Source organism: Camelus dromedarius, chromosome 9, assembly GCF_036321535.1.
Source record: "Camelus dromedarius isolate mCamDro1 chromosome 9, mCamDro1.pat, whole genome shotgun sequence".
NCBI classification, from domain to species: Eukaryota; Metazoa; Chordata; class Mammalia; order Artiodactyla; family Camelidae; genus Camelus; species Camelus dromedarius.
Genome location: NC_087444.1, coordinates 54,434,483 through 54,442,394, shown reverse-complemented (window position 1 = coordinate 54,442,394; position 7,912 = coordinate 54,434,483).

The window sequence follows — 7,912 nt, the reverse complement described above, 5'->3', positions numbered from 1 at the left end:
AACACAAAGTTTCTTTTCAGTTGCAAACTCACTCCATACATATATATGGGGAGGTACTAGCTCCAACTCGGTTTTACAGTGAAAACTGCAGGAACTTCAAACCGGCACTAGGAAACAGACTGAGAAACGAGAGTAAAAGTTACTCCTGCAACCCGTTCCATTTTTCCTAGATGAACGAACGTCTCTCCACATGCTCAGTTCTGAGAGATAATTGTGTGTGAAAGCCGTCCTTCACCTAGCTTGTTGGGAACACAATGTTTCTTTTCAGTTGCAAAGTCCAATCCATACATATATATGGGGAGGTTCTAGCTCTAACCCGGTTTTAAAGTGAAAACTGCAGGTACTTCAAACCGGCACTAGGAAACAGACTGAGAAACCAGAGTAAAATTTACCTGCAACCCGTTCCCTTTGTGCTAGATGAACGAACGTCTCTCCACATGCTCAGTTCTGAGAGATAAGTGTGTGTGAAAGCCGTCCTTCACCTTCATTGTTGGGAACACAAAGTTTCTTTTCAGTTGCAAACTCCACTCCATACATATATATGGGGAGGTACTAGCTCCAGCACGGTTTTGCAGTGAAAATTGCAGGAACTTCAAACCGGCACTAGGAAACAGACTGAGAAAACAGAGTAAAAGTTTCTCCTGCAACCCGTTCCCTTTGTGCTAGATGAACGAACGTCTCTCCACATGCTCAGTTCTGAGAGATAAGTGTGTGTGAAAGCCGTCCTTCACCTAGCTTGCTGGGAACACAAAGTTTCTTTTCAGTTGCAAACTCCACTCCATACATATATATGGGGAGGTACTAGCTGCAACTCGGTTTTACAGTGAAAAATGCAGGAACTTCAAACCGGCACTAGGAAACAGACTGAGAAACCAGAGTAAAAGTTTCTCCTGCAAACCGTTCCCTTTGTGCTAGATGAACGAAAGTCTCTCCACATGCTCAGTTCTGAGAGATAAGTGTGTGTGAAAGCCGTCCTTCACCTAGCTTGTTGGAAACACAAAGTTTCTTTTCAGTTGCAAATTCCACTCCATACATATATAAGAGGAGGTACTAGCTGCAACTCGGTTTTACAGTGAAAACTGCAGGAACTTCAAACAGGCACTAGGAAACAGACTGAGAAACCACAGAAAAAGATTCTCCTGCAACCTGTTCCCTTTGTGCTAGATGAACGAACGTCTCTCCACATGCTCAGTTCTCAGAGATAAGTGTGTGTGAAAGCCGTCCTTCACCTAGCTTGTTGGGAACACAAAGTTTCTTTTCAGTTGCAAACTCCACTCCATACATATATATGGGGAGGTAGAAGCTGCAACTCGGTTTTACAGTGAAAACTGCAGGAACTTCAAACCGGCACTAGGAAACAGAGTGAGAAACCAGAGTAAAAGTTTCTCCTGCAAACCGTTCCCTTTGTGCTAGATGAACGAACGTCTCTCCACATGCTCAGTTCTGAGAGATAAGTGAGTGTGAAAGCCGTCCTTCACCTAACTTGTTGGGAACACAAAGTTTCTTTTCAGTTGCAAACTCCAATCCATACAAATATATGGGTTGGTACTACCTCAAACTCGGTTTTATAGTGAAAACTGCAGGAACTTCAAACCGGCACTAGGAAACAGACTGAGATACCAGAGTAAAAGTTACTCCTGCAAACCGTTCCTTTTGTGCTAGATGAACGAACGTCTCTCCACATGCTCAGTTCTCAGAGATAAGTGTGTGTGAAAGCCGTCCTTCAACTAGCTTGTTGGGAACACAAAGTTTCTTTTCAGTTGCAAACCCCAATCCATAAATATATATGGGGTGGTACTACCTCCAACTCGGTTTTACAGTGAAAACTGCAGGAACTTCAAACCGGCACTAGGAAACAGACTGAGAAACCAGAGTAAAAGTTACTCCTGCAACCCGTTCCATTTTTCCTAGATGAACGAACGTCTCTCCACATCCTCAGTTCTGAGAGATAATTGTGTGTGAAAGCCGTCCTTCACCTAGCTTGTGGGGAACACAATGTTTCTTTTCAGTTGCAAAATCCAATCCATACATATATATGGGGAGGTTCTAGCTCTAACCCGGTTTTACAGAGAAAACTGCAGGTACTTCAAACCGGCACTAGGAAACAGACTGAGAAACCAGAGTAAAATTTACCTGCAACCCTTTCCCTTTGTGCTAGATGAACGAACGTCTTTCCACATGCTCAGTTCTGAGAGATAAGTGTGTGTGAAAGCCGTCCTTCACCTTCATTGTTGGGAACACAAAGTTTCTTTTCAGTTGCAAACTCCACTCCATACATATATATGGGGAGGTACTAGCTCCAACTCTGTTTTACAGTGAAAAGTGCAGGAACATCAAACCGGCACTAGGAAACAGACTGAGAAACCAGAGTAATAGTATCTCCTGCAACCCGTTCCCTTTGTGCTAGATGAACGAAAGTCTCTCCACATGCTCAGTTCTGAGAGATAAGTGTGTGTGAAATCCGTCCTTCACCTAGCTTGTTGGGAACACAAAGTTTCTTTTCAGTTACAAACTCACTCCATACATATATATGGGGAGGTACTAGCTCCAACTCGGTTTTACAGTGAAAACTGCAGGAAATTCAAACCGGCACTAGGAAACAGACTGAGAAACCAGAGTAAAATTTCTCCTGCAACCCGTTCCATTTGTGCTAGATGAACGAACGTCTCTCCACATGCTCATTTCTGAGAGGTAAGTGTGTGTGAAAGCCGTCCTTCACCTAGCTTGTTGGGAACACAAAGTTTCTTTTCAGTTGCAAACTCCACTCCATACATATATATGGGGAGGTACTAGCTCCAGCTCGGTTTTGCAGTGAAAACTGCAGGAACTTCAAACCGGCACTAGGAAACAGACTGAGAAACCAGAGTAAAAGTTACTCCTGCATCCCGTTCCCTTTGTGCTAGATGAACGAACGTCTCTCCACATGCTCAGTTCTCAGAGAAAAGTGTGTGTGAAAGCCGTCCTTCACCTAGCTTGTTGGGAACACAAAGATTCTTTTCAGTTGCAAACTCCACTCCATACATATATATGGGGAGGTACTAGCTGCAACTCGGTTTTACAGTGAAAACTGCAGGAACTTCAAACCGGCACTAGGAAATAGACTGAGAAACCAGAGTAAAAGTTTCTACTGCAAACCGTTCCCTTTGTGCTAGATGAACGAACGTCTCTCCACATGCTCAGTTCTGAGACATAAGTGTGTGTGAAAGCCGTCCTTCACCTAGCTTGTTGGAAACACAAAGTTTCTTTTCAGTTGCAAATTCCACTCCATACATATATAAGAGGAGGTACTAGCTGCAACTCGGTTTTACCGTGAAAACTGCAGGAACTTCAAACCGGCACTAGGAAACAGACTGAGAAGCAACAGAAAAAGATTCTCCTGCAACCTGTTCCCTTTGGGCTAGATGAACGAACGTCTCTCCACATGCTCAGTTCTGAGAGATAAGTGTGTGTGAAAGCCGTCCTTCACCTAGCTTGTTGGGAACACAAAGTTTCTTTTCAGTTGCAAACTCCACTCCATACATATATATGGGGAGGTACAAGCTGCAACTCGGTTTTACAGTGAAAACTGCAGGAACTTCAAACCGGCACTAGGAAACAGAGTGAGAAACCAGAGTAAAAGTTTCTCCTGCAAACCGTTCCCTTTGTGCTAGATGAACGAACGTCTCTCCACATGCTCAGTTCTGAGAGATAAGTGAGTGTGAAAGCCGTCCTTCACCTAACTTGATGGGAACACAAAGTTTCTTTTCAGTTGCAAACTCCAATCCATACATATATATGGGGTGGTACTACCTCCAACTCAGTTTTATAGTGAAAACTGCAGGAATTTCAAACCGACACTAGGAAACAGACTGAGAAACCAGAGTAAAAGTTACTCCTGCAACCCGTTCCTTTTGTGCTAGATGAACGAACGTCTCTCCACATGCTCAGTTCTGAGAGATAAGTGTGTGTGAAAGCCGTCCTTCACCTAGCTTGTTGGGAACACAGTGTTTCTTTTCAGTTGCAAACTCCAATCCATACATATATATGGGGAGGTACTAGCTCTAACCCGGTTTTACAGTGAGAACTGCAGGTACTTCAAACCGGCACTAGGAAACAGACTGAGAAACCAGAGTAAAATTTACCTGCAACCCGTTCCCTTTGTGCTAGATGAACGAAAGTCTCTCCACATGCTCAGTTCTGAGAGATAAGTGTGTGTGAAATCCGTCCTTCACCTAGCTAGTTGGGAACACAAAGTTTCTTTTCAGTTGCAAACTCACTCCATACATATATATGGGGAGGTACTAGCTCCAAATCGGTTTTACAGTGAAAACTGCAGGAACTTCAAACCGGCACTAGGAAACAGACTGAGAAACTAGAGTAAAAGTTTCTCCTGCAACCCGTTCCATTTGTGCTAGATGAACGAACGTCTCTCCACATGCTCATTTCTGAGAGGTAAGTGTGTGTGAAAGCCGTCCTTCACTGAGCTTGTTGGGAACACAAAGTTTCTTTTCAGTTGCAAACTCCACTCCATACATATATATGGGGAGGTACTAGCTCCAACCCGGTTTTACAGTGAAAACTGCAGGAACTTCAAACCGGCACTAGGAAACAGACTGAGAAACCAGAGTAAAAGTTTCTCCTGCAACCCGTTCCCTTTGTGCTAGATGAACGAACGTCTCTCCAGATGCTCATTTCTCAGAGAAAAGTGTGTGTGAAAGCCGTCCTTCACCTAGCTTGTTGGGAACACAAAGTTTCTTTTCAGTTGCAAACTCCACTCCATACATATATATGGGGAGGTACTAGCTCCAGCTCGGTTTTGCAGTGAAAACTGCAGGAACTTCAAACCGGCACTAGGAAAGAGACTGAGAATACAGAGTAAAAGTTTCTCCTGCATCCCGTTCCCTTTGTGCTAGATGAACGAACGTCTCTCCACATGCTCAGTTCTGAGAGATAAGTGTGTGTGAAAGCCGTCCTTCAACTAGCTTGTTGGGAACACAAAGTTTCTTTTCAGTTGCAAACTCCACTCCATACATATATATGGGGAGGTACTAGCTGCAACTCGGTTTTACAATGAAAACTGCAGGAATTTCAAACCGGCACTAGGAAACAGTCTGAGAAACCAGAGTAAAAGTTTCTCCTGCAAACCGTTCCCTTTGTTCTAGATGAACGAACGTCTCTCCACATGCTCAGTTCTGAGAGATAAGTGTGTGTGAAAGCCGTCCTTCACCTAGCTTGTTGGAAACACAAAGTTTCTTTTCAGTTGCAAACTCCAATCCATACATATATAAGAGGAGGTACTAGCTGCAAATCGGTTTTACAGTGAAAACTGCAGGAACTTCAAACCGGCACTTGGAAACAGACTGAGAAACCACAGAAAAAGATTCTCCAGCAACCCGTTCCCTTTGTGCTAGATGAACGAAAGTCTCTCCACATGCTCAGTTCTGAGAGATAAGTGTGTGTGAAATCCGTCCTTCACCTAGCTAGTTGGGAACACAAAGTTTCTTTTCAGTTGCAAACTCACTCCATACATATATATGGGGAGGTACTAGCTCCAAATCGGTTTTACAGTGAAAACTGCAGGAACTTCAAACCGGCACTAGGAAACAGACTGAGAAACTAGAGTAAAAGTTTCTCCTGCAACCCGTTCCATTTGTGCTAGATGAACGAACGTCTCTCCACATGCTCATTTCTGAGAGGTAAGTGTGTGTGAAAGCCGTCCTTCACTGAGCTTGTTGGGAACACAAAGTTTCTTTTCAGTTGCAAACTCCACTCCATACATATATATGGGGAGGTACTAGCTCCAACCCGGTTTTACAGTGAAAACTGCAGGAACTTCAAACCGGCACTAGGAAACAGACTGAGAAACCAGAGTAAAAGTTTCTCCTGCAACCCGTTCCCTTTGTTCTAGATGAACGAACGTCTCTCCAGATGCTCATTTCTCAGAGAAAAGTGTGTGTGAAAGCCGTCCTTCACCTAGCTTGTTGGGAACACAAAGTTTCTTTTCAGTTGCAAACTCCACTCCATACATATATATGGGGAGGTACTAGCTCCAGCTCGGTTTTGCAGTGAAAACTGCAGGAACTTCAAACCGGCACTAGGAAAGAGACTGAGAATACAGAGTAAAAGTTTCTCCTGCAACCCGTTCCCTTTGTGCTAGATGAACGAACGTCTCTCCACATGCTCAGTTCTGAGAGATTAGTGTGTGTGAAAGCCGTCCTTCAACTAGCTTGTTGGGAACACAAAGTTTCTTTTCAGTTGCAAACTCCACTCCATACATATATATGGGGAGGTACTAGCTGCAACTCGGTTTTACAATGAAAACTGCAGGAATTTCAAACCGGCACTAGGAAACAGTCTGAGAAACCAGAGTAAAAGTTTCTCCTGCAAACCGTTCCCTTTGTTCTAGATGAACGAACGTCTCTCCACATGCTCAGTTCTGAGAGATAAGTGTGTGTGAAAGCCGTCCTTCACCTAGCTTGTTGGAAACACAAAGTTTCTTTTCAGTTGCAAACTCCACTCCATACATATATAAGAGGAGGTACTAGCTGCAACTCGGTTTTACAGTGAAAACTGCAGGAAATTCAAACCGGCACTTGGAAACAGACTGAGAAACCACAGAAAAAGATTCTCCAGCAACCTGTTCCCTTTGTGCTAGATGAACGAACGTCTCTCCACATGCTCAGTTCTGAGAGTTTAGTGTGTGTGAAAGCCGTCCTTCACCTAGCTTGTTGGGAACACAAAGTTTCTTTTCAGTTGCAAACTCCAATCCATACATATATATGGGGTGGTACTACCTCAAACTCGGTTTTATAGTGAAAACTGCAGGAACTTCAAACCGGCACTAGGAAACAGACTGAGATACCAGAGTAAAAGTTACTCCTGCAACCCGTTCCTTTTGTGCTAGATGAACGAACGTCTCTCCACATGCTCAGTTCTGAGAGATAAGTGTGTGTGAAAGCCGTCCTTCACCTAGCTTGTTGGGAACACAGTGTTTCTTTTCAGTTGCAAACTCCAATCCATACATATATATGGGGTGGTACTACCTCAAACTCGGTTTTATAGTTAAAACTGCAGGAACTTCAAACCGGCACTAGGAAACAGACTGAGAAACCAGAGTAAAAGTTACTCCTGCAACCCGTTCCTTTTGTGCTAGATGAACGAACGTCTCTCCACATGCTCAGTTCTGAGAGATAAGTGTGTGTGAAAGCCGTCCTTCAGCTAGCTTGTTGGGAACACAGTGTTTCTTTTCAGTAGCAAACTCCACTCCCTACATATATATGGGGAGGTACTAGCTCCAACCCGATTTTACAGTGAAAATTGCAGGAACTTCAAACTGGCACAAGGAAACAGACTGAGAAACCAGAGTAAAAGTTTCTCCTGTAACCCGTTCCCTTTGTGCTAGATGAACGAACGTCTCTCCACATGCACAGTTCTCAGAGATAAGTGTGTGTGAAAGCCGTCCTTCAACTAGCTTGTTGGGAACACAAAGTTTCTTTTCAGTTGCAAATTCCACTCCATACATATATATGGGGAGGTACTAGCTCCAACTCGGTTTTATAGTGAAAACTGCAGGAACTTCAAACCGGCACTAGGAAACAGACTGAGAAAACAGAGTAAAAGTTTCTCCTGCAACCCGTTCCCTTTGTGCTAGATGAACGAACGTCTCTCCTCATGCTCAGTTCTGAGAGATAAGTGTGTGTGAAAGCCATCCTTCACCTAGCTTGTTGGGAACACAAAGTTTCTTTTCAGTTGCAAACTCCACTCCATACATATATATGGGGAGGTACTAGCTGCAACTCGGTTTTACAGTGAAAACTGCAGGAACTTCAAACCGGCACTAGGAAACAGACTGAGAAACCAGAGTAAAATTTCTTCTGCAACCCGTTCCCTTTGTGCTAGATGAATGAACGTCTCTCCACATGCTCAGTTCTCA